Source organism: Peromyscus californicus, unplaced genomic scaffold, assembly GCF_007827085.1.
Source record: "Peromyscus californicus insignis strain IS unplaced genomic scaffold, ASM782708v3 Scaffold_9__1_contigs__length_137607984, whole genome shotgun sequence".
Lineage (NCBI taxonomy): Eukaryota > Metazoa > Chordata > Mammalia > Rodentia > Cricetidae > Peromyscus > Peromyscus californicus.
The window spans coordinates 6,083,030-6,100,735 of record NW_026294617.1 but is presented as its reverse complement, the minus strand read 5'-3'; the positions used below and the strand labels follow the sequence as shown (position 1 = coordinate 6,100,735).

The window sequence follows — 17,706 nt, the reverse complement described above, 5'->3', positions numbered from 1 at the left end:
TGTGTAAGTTTTAGGAGGTTCTTTTCTAAGATTCATGACCTCACTAGTCCTGGGAATTGGGCTAAGTTTCTTGTACCAAGTATAAATTTCTCTCCTCTGAAGTGGGCCTTAGGTCCAACTAGACAGCTCTTGGTTATTGGCAGCATATGAATGCCACTATTGCACCTTTAGGACTGTGTTGCTGTGCTGATCAGTGTTGTGATTTATAGGATCATTGCTGCATAGGACTTGACTGCTTCCATTCTGTGAATTTGCATAGTACTGTGGAATTATGACAGCTAGACAATGGAAAGGAGACTTTCAGGTTAGATTTAGCTTAAATCATCTATTCTTGTGTCCTACATGTGGGTGTCTTCAGCCATAATCCCCTACCTCCAACATCTTCAGGTCCTAGCTTCGAATCTTCAGTTTTAAACAGGGAGCAACCACAGAAATCCTGCATATTTTAAACATTATTTTCTTTAGAGCTGAATAGTATTCCATTTTATGTACATAAATATATACTTATAATTGTTATACAAATGATAATAGTCTGGGTATTAAAATGTGCTTCAAAATAGGACATGGATCATTGAAAACATTATACCTCATTTAAAAATACCATCTGAGGCTTTAGAGTTTGTTCAAAGGGCAGGGGTTTTGTTCCCAGCACCCATATCCAGCTGTTCACAACTGCCTGTAATTCCAACTCCAGAGGATCCAGCACCATCTTCATGACTTCTAAAAGTTCCTGCACCCATGTTTGTTTACACACACACACATGCACATTCAAATACATACATATACACACACTTAAAATAATCAATCTATATGTACAATTTTCTCAAATGAACAAATGTGTAATTTATTTTAAAAATTGATGTTGTATGCATCATTATGTAACTGTTCATATATTAAAGTTTCTATAACACAATTATTATATCTTGTAATTTAAAAAAAACTGGGTTTTAGTTTTCTAAATATGAACCACATTTTCAGTAATATCCTAATATGAAAGACTTTTAAGAGAGGATGTTGCCCCTTTAGTTTTGTTCTCTATTCCATCCTCCTTATGGGTTTTTCATTTCCAAGCCCAAATTTCATGATCATTTACAAAGCATGAACATAGGATAAAGGAATCTAAACTAAATGTCACTGACATAGTTTAAAGAGGACATCTATAAATTTTAGGCCAAATCTATAATCTGTTTGACATTAAATATGTTAGTCTACTCTTGTCAAATCTTCTCTCTTGGTTTGTTCTGACCTTAATTTCCACCCTGATATTCTTATCCAAATGTGTCATGAGGGCAGCCAGATGGTCTGATTTCTTTTCAGGGCAGCATTGAAATGCTCTGCTATGTTCTCAGGGATTATATGAACATGCTGCTCTTGTAGTGGATAGAAACACCAGTGTGTTTGTTGTTTTTCTTGTTGCTATGGCAAATGACAGATGAAAGCCACTTAAGGAATCTACGACTTATCTTGGTTCACAGTTTCAAGTACAGTCCATCGTGTTAGGGAGTCATTGTGGCTGAAGCTTGAGGTGGTCATACGGCATCCAGTCAGGAAGCAGACAGTAATTAACACTGGTTCTCGGTTAGCTTACTTCATTTCATTCATTCTGGGACCACGGCCCATGCGATGGTGCTGTCCATATTTAGGATAAGTCTGTCTACCTCAATTAGCCTAATTTAAATCTTTCTCAGATATTTCCAGAGGTTTGTTTCCATGGTGAATCTAAATTTTGTCAAATTGATAGTATTAATCATCACACTGAGTTTCCTCTATCAGTGAAATTAGCTACAGAATGGAAGTTTATAAAATGTCTGACTTGAATCTCTCCAGGGGTGTGTGTGTGTGTGTGTGTGTGTGTGTGTGTGTGTGTGTGTGTGTATTTGACACTAGGTGTCTTCCTGGATTTATCTGCACCTATATATTGATGAAGGTCTCTCATTTGAATGCAAAGATCACCACTTTGACGAGTATGTATAGCCAGATAACTTTTGTGATCCTCTGACTATCCCACCTGGGTGTTAGCATTATGGGCAGGATGTTACACACACCTGGCATTTATATAGAGTGCTGAAAGCTAAATATCTATGTGGTGTGTCCTTTTTCCACTGAGTCTTTTCCTTCTTCCGGAACTCCCCCTCCATATACCTGCTATTGTTCTGTATCCTGTGCTGTCTCAGTGGCTTTAACTTCTGGGTGTCCACTGTGGAGAAGTGTTCACTTAACATGACAGAATACTTTATGTTCTGCAGTTCAGAGACCAAAACGAACACAAAAGCATTGAAATAACTACTGATACTTTTTGATGACTGACTAATAGAAGTACTGTGAACTGCCTCATAAGTAATGAGCTCTTCTTTACCAGTGATGTAGTGTGTCCACTATTATGAGGTTGGAAGAAGATAAGAAAGGAAGCACAAAAGACAGTTTTGCTAGTGACAGAACATGATTGTGCCTAGTGCCATGGAGGATGATTTATCAAGTGGGAGTTTGTGGTGAAGCAGAGCTCATCACCTATGGAGTAGAGCAGAGTCACCCTGGTGCCAACAGAAGGACAGGACTCATGAAGTTAGCTACTCATCTTTGGGGAAATCACTGAGTGAATACAGGCAACTGGGTAAACCAGAAAATGAATCTGATTCCCCAAGTACACAAACCATGTACTCCTGGAAGATATGCTAGCATATTAATGTTAATTGTATACCTTCTGAAATTCTTACAAATACTCTCATGTTAATTATAACTATAGGAGTGATATCTTTTCTTACTTTTTATAACATCCAATTTCTTAAAAAATATAATTTTGAAAGCAATCAAAAAATCCAGATGAGATCATTTTAATTACATCTACATCTTACAGAAAACTACCTTGTTATTTATGTGAACTTAGGCCATCAACTTTTGCAAGGTAAGAAAAGATACTTGGAGAACCTCCTGTTACCATAATGTACTTTATAGACTCCAGGAAGAAATGAGCAAATTCACCATCATTAAGATGCTATGAAGGATCAGAGCATTGGTTCTTTATAATCCCATAATGAGTTTCTTGCATTGAATGCAGAAATTCTGTCATTTTTCAGATTTGGCATGACGTCTATTCATAATTAAGCACAGTTTTTAGATGAATCCTCTTTAAGAATAAACCTGTATCTGCATTTCTAACAGTCTAATTTCTGTCATATTCATTCCTTGCATATTGGTGAAATTATTTAGGCCACTCCATGTAGTTAAAAGGGAGGTTTATTTAGTGGCGTAACTTACAAATGAAGGGAAAGGTAGGTTGCAGGGTCTGGGAAAGGTGTAGCGCAGTCCGGTGATGTTCTCTGGAGAACTCTGCTCAGTCTACCTCCAGCATCCAGGGTCCAGGAACCAAGAGAGCCCCTGCATCTGGAACACAGGTCTTCAGCATCCTCTCTCAGCCCTGCCTTGTGGTGTGACCGTTACCGAAGCCTGAATGGGGGTTGGAACTTTCAGGTCAAAGCTGGGATGGCTACCCACCACACTTGCATATAAAAGAACTCTCTATAAAAGGTGAAACTGACATGTGGAAGGCCAAACTAATTATTTACAGGATAGAGAGAAGGATGCTAGATGCTGATACTGTATTTGGGAGTGGTTAGAGATCCTTTACTAGCATACATTAATTATATATCCTGTTGTGTTTCACATAGACATTTTCTTCTAAGTATATGAAAGTCTAGGGCTTCTAAGTCTAGTATAAGTATATAGTAGCTTAGGGTGCTTGTCTAGCATGCTACCAGACATCTCAAGGTTCATAGTTCACAACAGTGCAAGAGACATCCATTCAAAGGTTTGTGAAGTATATGTACAAGGTAATTCTTTTATCAAAGATGTCTGGACCCTAATACTATATAGTTAAACGAACATTGTAGATGTGATTATGTGTCTCACATTATTTTTTATTTTATTTTTATTTTTTAATTTTATAATTAATTTAATTTCACATATCAGCCACAGATTTCCCTGTCCTCCCTCCTCCCAGCCCCCCCGCACTCCCCCCAATCCAACCCCCATTCCCACCTCCTCCAAGGCAAAGACTCCCCTAGGGATTCAGCTCAGCTTGGTAGATTCAGTTGAGGCAGGTCCAGTCCCCTCCTCCCTTCACCGAGACTGAGCAAAGTGTATCAGCATAGGCCCTAGGGTCCAAAAATCTAGCTCATGCACTAAGGACAGGCCCCAGCTCTACTGCCTGGGGGCCTCCCAAACACTTCAAGCTAAACAAATGTATCACTTATCCAGAGGGCCTGATCCAGTTCCATGGGGGCTCCTCAGCTATTGGTTCACAGTTCATGTGTTTCCACTAGTTTGGCTATTTGTCCCTGTGCTTTTTCCAATCATGGTCTCAATATCTCTTGTTCATATAATCCCTCCTCTCTCTTGCCAATTGAACTCCTGGAGCTCCACCTGGGGCTTGGCCATGGATCTCTGCATCTGCTTCCACCTGTCACTGGATGAGAGTTCTGTCATGACAACCAGGTTGTTCGGCCATCCTATCACCAGAGTAGGTCAGTTCGGGCTTTCTCTCGACCATTGCCAGTAGTCTATTGTGGAGGTATCTTTGTGGATTTCTGGGGACCTCTCTAGCACTTTGCCTCTTCCTATTGCCATGGGGTCTTCATTGTTCATGGTATCTCTTTCCTTGTTCTCCCTCTCTGTTCTTGATCCAGCTGGGATCTCCCGCTCCCCTAAGCTCTCTTTCCCCCGACCCTTGCCCTTCATTACCCCCACTCATGTCCAGGTTGCTCATGTAGATCTCACCCATTTCTCTGTCATTGGGGGATCCCTGTGTCTTTCTTAGGGTCCTGTTTATTAGGTAGCCTCCCTGGAGTTGTGAGTAGCAGTCTAGTCATCCTTTGTTTTACATCTAGTATCCACCTATGAGTGAGTACATACTGTGTTTGTCTTTCTGAGTCTGGGTTGCCTCACTCAGGATGATTTTTTTCTAAATCCATCCATTTGCCTGCAAACCTTATGATGTCATTGTTTTTCTCTGCTGAGTAGTAGTATTCCATTGTGTATATGTACCACATTTTCTTTATCCATTCTTCAGTTGAGGGGCATCTAGGTTGTTTCCAGGTTCTGACTATTGCAAACAATGCTGCTATGAACATAGCTGAGCATGTGCCCTTGTGGTATGATTGAGAATTCCTTGGGTATATGCCCAAGAGTGATATAGCTGGGTCTTGGGGGAGATGGATTCCCAATTTTCTAAGAAAGCACCATATTGATTTCTAAAGTGGCTGTATAAGTTTGCATTCCCACCAACAGTGTAGGAGTGTTCCCCTTGCTCCACATCCTCTCCAGCATAAGCTGTCTTCAGTGTTTTTGATCTTAACCATTCTGATGGGTGCCAAGTGGTATCTCAGAGTCATTTTAATTTGCATTTCCCTGATGATTAGGGATGTTGAGCAATTCCTTAAATGTCTTTCAGCCATTTGAGCTTCCTCTGTTGAGAATTCTCTGTTTAGCTCTATAGCCCATATCTTCATTGGACTGTTGGGCATTTTGGTGTCTAGTTTCTTGAGTTCTTTATATATTCTGGATATCAGCCCTCTGTCAGATGTGGAGTTGGTGAAGATTTTTTCCCATTCTGTAGGCTGTTGCTTTGTCTTGTTGACCATGTCCTTTGCTCTACAAAAGCTTCTCAGTTTCAAGAGGTCCCATTGATTGATTGTTTCTCTCAGTGTCTGTGCTACTGGTGTTACATTTAGGAAGTGATCTCTGGTTCCAATGTGTTCAAGACTACTTCCTACTTTCTCGTCTATCAGGTTCAGAGTACCTGGATTTATGTTGAGGTCTTTGATCCACTTAGACTTAAGTTTTGTGCACAGTGACAGATATGGATCTATTTGCAGCCTTCTACATGTTGATATCCAGTTATGCTAGCATCATTTGTTGAAGATGCTTTCTTTTTTCCCTTGTACAGTTTTGGCTTCTTTGTGAAAAATTATATGTTCATAGGTGTGCAGATTAATGTCAGGGTCTTCAATTCAATTCCATTGGTCCACATGTCAGTTTTTATGCCAATACCAAGCTGTTTTTATTACTGTAGCTCTATAGTAGAGCTTGAAGTCAGGGATCATGATGCCTCCAGAGGCTGTTTTATTGTACAGGATTCTTTTGGCTATCCTGGGTTTTTTGTTTTTCCATATGAAATTGAGTATTATTCTTTCCAGGTCTGTGAAGAATTGTGTTGGTATTTTGATGGGGATTGCATTGAATCTATAGATTGCTTTTGGTAAGATTGCCATTTTTACTATGTTAATCCTGCCTATCCATGAGCATGGGAGATCTTTCCATTTTCTGACATCTTCTTCAATTTCTTTTTTCAGGGACTTAAAGTTCTTGTCATACAGGTCGCTTGCTTAGTTAGAGTTACCCCCAGTTATTTTATGTCATTTGTGGCTATTGTAAAGGGTGATGTATCTCTGATTTCCTTCTCAGCCTATTTGTCAATTGTATATAGGAGGGCTACTGATTTTTTTAAGTTAATCTTGTATCCCTTTAATCACAAGGATGCTGATAAAGGTAAAAGGGGCAAAATCAGGGAAGGTTATGTGTTGGTGAACATAAAAGCTAGAGAAATGGGGCCGGAAGCAAAGGAATATGCGTAACTGCAAGAAGCTAGCTCGGATCAGGACTTATAAACCTTAGTAGATGGCCAAAGCAAGATTATGTAGCCTTTAGAAGTTATTTACATCCAGGACTAGATCCCTCTGGTGATTTCTGAAGTAATGCAATCTTGTCCATTCTGTTTATTCCCATAAGATGAAGTTTAGATTTCAGACTCTCAGAACCACATGATAATACATCACTGATTTTCTAATCCACTAAATTGTGGCAATTTGTTAATTGAAGATAAAGAGGCAATACTTAAACCAAATTTTCTCATTAGTAATACTGTGGTTTAAATTAAACACTGCCTTGAGCCACTTCTTAATTTCTTCTAACAGAGTTGGAGAGTATTTTAGTGCAAAATTCTATATTCCCTTTGAGTAACGAGAACAAGGAGTAATGGACTTGCTAAAGAGGGTACAGTTAGTTATGGATAAAATTAGGCCAAGTTTGGAGCTATGCAAGGCTCTTAGATTATTCATAACTGCCAACTTCCACCTCTGAGTTTTGGTAAGAAACACTTGTGTGTGAAAGTCAGAGTTGAAGAAGGACTTTACAATACGGTAATGGCTGACTAGGGTAGAAGCAAGCGACAGGACAGGGGCACAGGTTTCTGGGACAGGGCCACTTGCGATCAAGAGTATGTGTAAGCTGGAGCAGGGACACTTACTATCAAGAGTATATGTGATCTGCTAATTACCATGCCAGGCCATCAGCAGTAAACCCATAAGGAAAGCCCAACCCCTGAGCAGCCTTTTGGAAGGACAAACACAAATAAGAATGCTTATAACTTTCAAAATGGCATAATTCTTCAAAGTTATCTATTGCCAGATGCCAGGAGTTCCTCTTTTTTCTATATGACCTTTGGATAAAATAATGATTAAATGGGACTTAGTTTCATTACAATATTATATGATTTTGAGCTGCGGTTCTTACCTTGCAAAGGCTCTGTCATCATCTTTCCATTTTAAGGAAGATGTGTGTGATTGTTCCTGCCTTAAGGAGCATTTCTGTATATTTTAGAAGCCCTGGTTTGTTGGTAACACTTCACCCAATGCCATCAGTTTCTATGGAGACACTAACTATGGTGCAGTTAAGAGCAAAAAAAGATTCCTCAGCTTCCCTGTGGTTTTGAGACTGTGTTTACTTGTCTTTCCATTCTGCACATCAGAAATAAAATTAAAATGGTTTTCTTTTGAAGCATCATCATTTGTGTGCTGGTAGGATGCTGTTCCCTTTCACAAACTATGGCTATTTATGAATTAAATATCTCCCTGGGCCATCCTTTTCTAAAAACAAAGATAGCAGTCCTCCATGGGGCTATTAATGCAAAAAAAAAGTCACTATGTTACTTGAGATTAAAAAAAAAACATGTACATTAAGCACTACCAATGGCCCAGGTTTATTCCTTTGCATAGCTGTGTCATATATAGATAAATAAGTCAGATTTGGAAAAAGCTCCGGGAGAAAAAGGAAGTCTGTTCTACTTAGAGGTATGATGATTCAGTTTCAGAAAATCTAAACTAGGATTGCTTTTTAGAATTCTGATAGGTTCATTTGCCCTCTTTTGTATCATTATTTAAAAAATCTTTCCAAAAATGTTGGACAAGACAATAGACAAATTTCCCTTTTCTTTTTAAAATAACATCAGCTCTCTTTCTTGGTTGAGCTTCTGGATTCATTTTAATTCCTTAGTCTGCCTTAGTAAGGTGTTTTTCATTTTTAAAGTATTGTTATTATTGAAATATAAGTGTATCAGTAAGTATTATGATTGGCAAGAGCTTAAAATTTCTCCTAAAAACAGACTTAAGAAGTGAAAAACACAATAGATTCTTCCTGAATTCATACATTCAAGTGTATTTTGATTTCAGAGTTGAATGTTAAGTGTTATCCATGAATCCATGGAGATTGTGTCACACTTTCCAGTGTAAGTACCTTTAAGTAGCACAAGGTCTTTGAACATAATTAGTACAGAATATTGAACCCTGCCAGAAATACAGGATTCGTCATTAAATTTAGAGGCTGCTTTATCTCTCTGAGTCTAATCATGTGTGTGGAAGACTAATTGTTAATGGCATAGTCTTTATTGCTCATGACTTCCTTTTATTTTAAATGGAATGGTCTGCTTTGTGAGAAATAATTAGGTTTTATAGGCCTACCTGTGTGGAGTCTTTTGTTGAATGTGTTATGGTTTTGCCAATTCAGATCCTGAAGGCAATTAGAGACTGGGGCTGAACTGTCCCCTAAATCACACACATATTGTGTTATCACCTCCTTTAATTTTTACACATGCTGGCAGACAGGAGCTCCACTTATTTGCAAATACAGAGTAATTACTAGGCTGTGCCTTGTCTGAGAAGCATAAGCATAAATTAGGGGAATGAGCATGTTATATAAGTCTGGCACATGACAATGTTCTGATGTCTGACATTGTCCCCAAATAAAAATTGGCACAATAGTTTCTTGTTTAAAAACATGGTCCAGAGCTAGTGAGGTAGGTCAGTGGTAGTATTGGAGCCCAGGTTTGTTCCTGAGCACCACAAAAATCAAAATAAAAGAGATAGGCAGAGTTGGTGGCCCGCCAACGTCTTGTATAGATTTGTTCAAATGAGATGATGCTTGCCTCTCATTGTCAGTGGGAAGCTATTTGTTGCTCACTGAAGTAAATAAGAACAATTTCCAGAAATTCTCATAACAGAAAAAAAATCAACATTTCATTTGTGAAAGAGATAGTTTATATGATGAGTCACAGACTTGACTAGGGAGATTTGACAGAGATGCTGCCGGAAACATTGAAGATTTGGTAATATATTGAGAAAAATCTGTTATGGTAGAACACAACCTAGTCTGGTGACTAATAATTCCTGTTGTTTACTTTCCTGTGCCATGACACAGGATGATTTAATCATAGTACTGTTATTCCTTCAGCGATGGTGAAAACCATGTCATTTTGACATTAGAGTAGTTGGACACTGTGGGAGTCACTTTTGGTAACACTGCTGACAGATCTGGAAGCCACTGCTGTGGCATTGTCTCTCAGGTTAAGGGCACACGTGTTGAGGCATTTGCTTTGAACGTGATGTTTTCTCTGTCCACCTTCTCATGTCACCAGGTCACTGTGTGTCTGGGCCGAAGTTGAGGCAACTCTACTTCTGCTTCTTCTGCTGCCATATGAGCACTAGCAATTGGGGTATTTTCAATCTAGACAACGTTCTTTGGTGGGAAATTACTTTGAATTCTCTCTCTCTCTCTCTCGTCTTTTCTCCTCCTCCTCCTCTTCTTGCCTCCATCCGCTGTGTCCTATTCACGCTGTCCACAGCACCCATGTGGAGGTCAGAAAGTAACCTCAGGTGTTGGTCCCTTTCGTTCATGGTTGCATACACTGTTGCTACACCAGGCTAGCTGACCTATGAGATCGTGGGTACTCTTCTGTCCCCTCCTGCTATCTTGCCATAGGAGCCCTAGGTCTACAGACACAGTCTTTCTCTTCCAGTCTTTTTGTTGGTGCTGAGAATTCAAATTCTAATCTTTATGCTTGAGGAGCATGCACTTGAATCATGTAGTTGTCCTCCCAGCCCTCCCTTGGGATTTTATCCTTCAAATTCTCATGTGTCCCCCCCCCCCCCGCCACCAAATCTATGTTATCAGACACTAGCCACCCCAAAGACACTGATCACCTTAGACACATGCATGTACAAATTGATATTTTTTTCAGTTAAGATTCTTTTGAAACATTCTTTAAGCTGAAATAATAGGAGCAGTATGAATGTGTGACCTACATCTAGTGACAAGCTTGAAGTTAAGTTTGAAAAATGTATTGAACGTTTACAGGATCTGTAGTGAACACATTGCTGGAGAGTGTATCTTTTCTGATGGGAAGAAATTGAGCTTTGTGAAGTGTTTTCAAAGCATGCAGCCTGCTAAGACATTTATTTTCTGGATTTCCTTTTTCCTTCTCAGTATTTCCTCTCAAATACTTTCTTTAGATAAGAGGAGAATTTGAAAATAACAATGTTTTAGTGGGCAGAGTCCATTTGAGTCAATGCTTTCCAGATAAGCAAAAAGCTGGTTGCTGCTTTGAAATTCTATGGCAGGCTTACAGTTATGTATGAAGTAACATAATCAAAATATTATTGGAAGGTTAATTGAGGAAACAATTTTATGAAAAGAGGTAAAAAAAATAGGAAAAAGATAGCAGATAGGAAGTTTTATGATAAATAATTGGATTATTGTCATGAAAGTGGGAGAAATATTTATATTCTTCAAGAAAGCCTAACTTAGGGCTAGTGAGTTGGCTCACTAGTTAAGAGCACTTGTTGCTCTTGCAGAGGACCAAGGTTCATTTAACAGCACCCATATGGTGGTTCAGAACCATTTCTAGATCAATTCTAGGAGATCCAACAACTTTTTTCTGGCGTTCATGGGCACTGGACACACATGGTGTACGTGCATTCATGGAGACAGACATTCATACACATAAAAATTAAATAAACCTTCAAAGAAAGAAGAAAAGCCTTACTTAATATTCCTAATTTTAAAAAATGAAGCTTTTAATTTTCACTGTGGTCCTCCAAACTGTTTCATGTTGTTTGAGACCCTAGGAACCCCTCCCCCACCACAAAACAAACATTTCTTTTGTAATCAAGGTGCACATGAGTCTATAACCTGCATAGACTCCATTGGATCAACACCTCCTTGGTAGTCTTCGGAAGATCAAATGTAATGGAGAAAAACATTTAGATGTATTTGAGAGAATTACATACCAAAGTTAGTGGGACTTAAGCAAAAATGTTGTGATTACATGAAAACTTATAATTAACTTTCACATCATGAAACTCAAAATATACAAACAAAATGATTAGCATAGTCCTTGCTGTCAGCCAACATTATTGTTAAATAGACTATGGCAGCCAGGTGTGGGGGTTCATGGCTGTGGTGCAAGCAGTTGGGCAGCTGAGACAGGAGATGAGTCTGGACTACACAGAGAGACACATCTCAAAACACTAAAGAATGTTTATGATTTGTATGCTTCTTTGTATACTTTATAAGCAAGTATTTATAAGCCTCTTAAGTACAAATATACACATTTACTGTTCTGTCATTTCTCTGTTTACTTAACAGGATTAGGAGGATTTGTTAGTAGGTGTAGATCTACAACATTTGAAAAATAAATGTACTGTGATTTAAACAATTCATGTAATTAAGATTCGGACTCCTTTCAAATTACCCCATTACATGTACAATGGTAACACATGTTCCTTTCCACATGTCTTTATATTATTGTTAATTCCCTTGCTAGTGTAGATTCTTTCAGATAGATCTGCTGGCTCCCAGATGTCTGGGCAGAAAATCCTACCTTACCTTGCCTCCTACAAGTATGAGAACCTTCTCACTTCCACACTCCGTATTTCCTGTTATCCTAGCTAGGGTTTATTTGCTTTGTCTTACTCTGATTTGCCTGCCTGGTCTTCAGATCTATTGCTCTCTGATACTTCTTAGGGGGTCTGATTGAGACCATTGTATTCATTAGTCATCACCAAACTGTGATACCAATCTGCAAACAGAGGTCAGACAGGTTTAGCTAGATGCATGTTCATATTTGTAACTATTGAAATAATTGTAATAACAGATTTAAGGCAGATAGGGATAGACACATACACTCTATGTCTTTTCTTTTCTCTGAGCTTTTAACTTTATTACATTTTTTTTTTGTTTTGGTTTTTTGAGATAGGGTTTCTCTGCGTAGCTTTGGGGCCTTTCCTGGAACTCACTCTGTAGCCCAGTCTAGGCTTGAACTCACAGAGATCCACCTGCCTCTGCCTCCTGAGTACTGGGATTAAAGGCATGCTCTACCACTGCCTGGCTAACTTTATTACATTTATATTTGTTTATTTATTTGCTTGTGTGTGCAGAACACACACGTAATAGCGTTCATATGGAGGTGAAAAGACCACTTGAAGGAGTTGGTTCTCCCTTTCCATCACATGGATCTCAGTGAATTCACATCTTTGGCCTTGGAGGTAAGCCATCTCACTGGCCCCATCAGTTATCCTTTGTGATGTGGTTTCACCAACCAAAAATCTTTGTGTTTACCTTCACTCACCCTGGGAGAAGTTCTCAGTCCCCCTCAGCCTACTGAACTTTCACTGTTCACAACTCTTCCCATGATGACTATTATCTCCTATCTTAGAACTTCTGTACCCATTGACTCTTTTGGGGCCTGTCTTGGCTTCTATATTTCAAAGGGAATCTTTTTAATTACAGTAACTCTGTCTAACCTACATATTATTGATAGCTATCTTCTGATATGATGATATTTGGTGATTTGGGGAAGATACTACATCTATGGTATATGTGTAGCAGGAGTCTTGAAAGGTCTTATTAATAAAAACAAACCTGAAGCCAGGTATTGGGATGAATGCTGGAAGATCAGAGAAGCAGAACAAGCCACAACCACCTCACCTCGCCATTTCCTTAGCTGATCCTATTTCCTCAGACTGGAAGCCTCTGAGTCCTTATCCAAATGAATCTCAGCTGAATTGCTTCTCGAAAGCCTGAATGCTTAACCAGCCTAGTTCCTGGTTTTCATGCCTTATATACCTTTCTGCTTTCTTCCCTCACTTCCTGGGATTAAAGGCTCACTTCCTGGGATTAAAGGAGTGTGTCACCATGCCTGGCTGTTTCCAATGTAGTCTTGAACTCACAGAGATCCAGATGGATCTCTGCCTCTGGAATGCTAGGATTAAAGGCGTGAGTGCCACCATTTTCTAGCCTCTGTTCCTAGTGGCTGTTCTGTTGTCTGACACCAGATAAGTTTATTAGGGTGCACAATATTTTGGGGAACACAATACCACCACATATATGTTTGCAAATTTGCATTGTTATCATTCATCAAACAAGTGATTTGAGATACACAGAGTTTTAGAAATGTCATGGGCTTAGAGTCAAAGACTTTGCCACATAATAGTCATGTGACTGAGAATACTCACTGTCTGTGGACCTCAGTTTAATTTATCCATGCAAGGAAAGGAAGAGCATACTTCACTGACCAGCAAGAAAGCATAAGAAAGTCGGGATTTGGAGAGATGTCTCAGTGATTAAGAGTGCTTGCTGCAGAGAATAACCAGACTACAACCCACAGCTCCAGAGACGCTAGGAAGCAAGGAGGACCCTAAGAGGGACACATGGATCTGCCTTGGGAAGGGGAAATAGAGGAGATCTCCATGATTAAACTGGGGATGGGGGGGCAATGAAGGGTAGGGGATGGGGATGAGAACATGAGGGAACAGATGGTTGATTTGGGGGAGGAACAGAGTAGAAGAGCAATGAAAGAGATATCTTATAGGGGGAGACATTAAGGGATTAGGGAGAAACCTGATACTAGGGAAATTCTCAGGAATCCATAAGGACTACCCCAGGTTTTTAGACTAATAACAATAGTGGACAGGGTGCCTAAAATGGCCTACCCTGGTAATCAGATTGGTGAATCCCCTGTTTGAGCCTTCATCCAACAACTGATGGGAGCAGATGCAGAGATCCATGGCCCAGCACCAGGCCAATCTCCTGAAGTCCAGTTGAAGAGAGGAAAAAGGGAATTATATGGGGGGGGGGGGGTCCAAGATCATGATGGGGAATTCAACAGAGATAACAGAACCAAGTTCCTAAGAACTCTAGACCAACAGCTGTGGAACCTGCCTGGGACCAGACTAGACACTCTGCATGTGGGAGATAGTGTGTAGCTGGGTCTGTTTGCGAGGCCCTTGGCAATGGGATCAGGATCCATCCCTGGTGCATGAGCTGGTTTTCTTGAGCCCATTTCCTGTGGTGGGATATTGCTCAGCCTTGATGCAGGGGGAAGGGACTTGGTCCTGCCTCAACTGAATGTATCAGGCTTTGCTGACTCCCCATGGGAGCCCTTAGCCTTTTGGAGGAGGAGATGGGGAGTGGGTGGAAGGGGGAGGTTGGCAGAGCAGGAAGAGGGGAGATGGGGATCTGTGATTGGTATGCAAAATGAATAAAAAATTCTAACGCCCTAAAATATTTTTCTAAAATGCAAAAAAAAGAGTGCTCAATTAGAGGCCCACAGTTCAGTTTCAGCACCGACATTGCTGGCACACAAATGTGTGTATTTTCAGCTCTAGGGTATTATATAAGCCTCCTTCTGTCCTCTGTGGGTACCTGTACATACATTATATGAATAAATAAAGTATATAATAAAATAAATACACTAAAAATAGTAAGACAGATATGTCTTAATTACTTTGTAAATTTTGTGCAAATATAAATTATGATTACAGCTAAAATTTCTATGTTTTTATGCCAGGAGAAAGTAAAGCAATGTGTATACAATGACATGCATCATAGACAACTGGATGATTAACAATCTCCAGAAGTAAATATGTGGCCATATGTGGCCATCAGAAATTGTTTAGTAAAAGCAGAAAGAAAAATGAACTAACAAATAGGGTTGCACTCTCTGTTCCTGTATGATAGAATAGTTAAATTAATGGCTAAATCTAATTAAGAAACTGAAAAATTATAGAGTGCTCGCTGCCAATACTAAACCCAATGGGCTGTGAGACAGGGATATGGTAACACTCAAAAGTTACCTCACCTTTGTTGAATATTAAGGTGATTTCACTACCTACCCTTGGAAATAAAACAGCCCTTGCAATTACATTTTGTAATTTGTTATTGGTTCAAAAATTAACGACTTTTGCTGTAGTCAATGGATCATCACAGGTGACAAAGCACAGCTTTAATTAACAGTGACAGGTAAAGCCCCTTAGAGTCAGAGTGGATTTATAATAGCAATTATATAAGAAATTATATTTTGATCATTACAGTTTCACATTGAGGCCAAGAGTACTAATCATATGTTGTCTGGTTCTAACACTTTGTGGGGCACTGGCAAATATTTAAAATCATGAACTATGCCAACAAACTGTGGAATGTGTTATGGCCCACTGCCTTGATAAATATCCTATCTTAAAGCCTGGTTTGCGTTTAGGAAGTTGGGGCTCTTCGTCTCCCACTTAGGATCTTGTTGCTTGACTGACTGTCCACAATACTTTACCTCAGAGCAGTAGTGAGAAGTCTGTGCCCTCACTCCGGAAAATTCCACTGGTAAGTGCTGTCAACATCACCGTCCACCTCTACAAAGCTGAATGCTGGAGAGACTGATAACCTGAACTTGATAACTGAGACTCACGTATTAGAAGGAGAAAACTGACTTTTGCAAGTGTTTTTTTATGACCTCAGTTCATGTACTGAAACACACACACACACACACACACAAATCTCATATGCATATATTATTATAAGTATTATATATACATATATAAATGATTTTTTTACTGAAGAGATTTGTTTCATATAATATATTATGATTATGACTTCCCTTCTCCCTACTCCTCCAAGGTCCTCCTCCTCTCCTCCCCCACCGAACTCCATGCCGTTTCTTTCTCTCTCTCATTAGAAAACAGGCATATAATAATAATAATAATAATAATAATAATAATAATGATAATAATGATAATAATAACAGCAATAAACCAGAAGAGGGAAAGAATCAAGCAGAAAAAAAGCACAAGAAATACATACAAACACTGAGACACACACATTCACACACAAACACCCCCCAAAAAACACAAAACTAGAAAGTATAATATATAAACAACAGATCTATAAGCTTAAAAAAGCCCTGAAAAAGTGATGTTAGACAAAATACCTCCATGAATATAATCGACACAGGTGTCTGGAGAACAGCCAAAGAAGGGACTGCAAACTGCAGGTGGACACGTCTGCTTGGTCCTAGAAACTATCTCCTAATAGGAACAGGAGGAAAGATGCCTATGGTCTTCTAAAGTATACAGCCCAGGGCCCCAAACTTCTTAGGTGGCCATAGAGTTCTTACATAAATATATTGCAGAGACATTAACGATTTATTGGTGATGATGTATTTGGTTTATTGTTTTTATTAAAAAATGGCACTCATGGCTTCTTGGCCACTCAGCTAGGATCAAGTGCAGTGTCTGTTCATACCAGCTTAATATCTGATCTATCCTTTTCCAGGGTCAATATAGTATAGGGCTTGTTAAAAGAGATGAAATAGGAGCTTGCTCTGTCTATTCTACCAATCAACCTGGGGCTGCAAAACCTGTAAGAGCCATGCACCCCTCAGGAAACTTAAGGCATCTTGTACAGTTGGGGCTTACTTTTTAGCTAATATCTTTGCAGTTTTGTTTTCTGTGTTGGGAGGAAAAAATAGCACTCTTTACAGCATATATATTTTTTAAACTGAGTATTTACCTAATGTGTGTGTGTGTGTGTGTGTGTGTGTGTGTGTCACACCATGGTGTTCAAGTGGTGTACAAATTGCTAGAGTCAGTTTTCTCCTTTCACCCTGTGGGCCCTGGGCATTGGCATAGGTCTTCAGTCTTGGCGGCAAGTGCTTTACCTGTTCAGCCCTCTCACGGCTCCCCACCCAATACCATAATTTCTGTTGTGTTGTCTTCTTTTCTGTTCTTGTTTAGCATATTGTAGGATTTTTAGTAATTGAAAACACTGTTATGCGCATCATGCCAAATAATTTAGACACATACATCACCACCGCCTTGTGCAGCACGGGTGCACTGTTGGGTCCAGCATTTTGTTGTGGAGGTACTGGGACTAATTCAGTGACATTATAAAACATAATTTTACCTAATTATGACCAAAAAAGTAGTCATAATGACCTAGGTTTTGTAAGGAGAATGAGGGAGAATATTCATAATCAAAACTAATAACTAGCTTTATAGTAGGTATTTATATCCCTAGAAAAGCATAGGGAAAATCAAGAAATGCATGTACCAAACTATGAGAGTGGAATGAGAATGTTGTTTCTCAATTTAGCATTTTACGTATTTTAAAAACTGAGGTTTATAATGAATTCAAAGGTAAATATATATAAAATACAGTACTAATATATTGAAAATTTCATCTGAAGTTAGTTATACTTTGAATGCCCTGTCAAACTGGTGATGTGCTTATCTTTAGGTGTGGGTTTTGGTAGAAAGACCATTTATAGATATGAGT

At 39.2% G+C, this 17,706-nt stretch overlaps 1 protein-coding gene and 1 non-coding gene across 16 annotated transcripts in view; both read left to right on the top strand.

Annotated features, from left to right (window-relative positions):
• Positions 1-17,706, top strand: part of Nlgn1 (neuroligin 1) — an 895,946-nt gene that overhangs the window by 291,764 nt on the left and 586,476 nt on the right. The gene's annotated exons all lie outside the window — the stretch shown is intronic.
• Positions 16,626-16,811, top strand: LOC128106852 (U2 spliceosomal RNA). Its single transcript, XR_008216892.1, has one exon. It is a non-coding gene; the product is annotated as a U2 spliceosomal RNA (small nuclear RNA).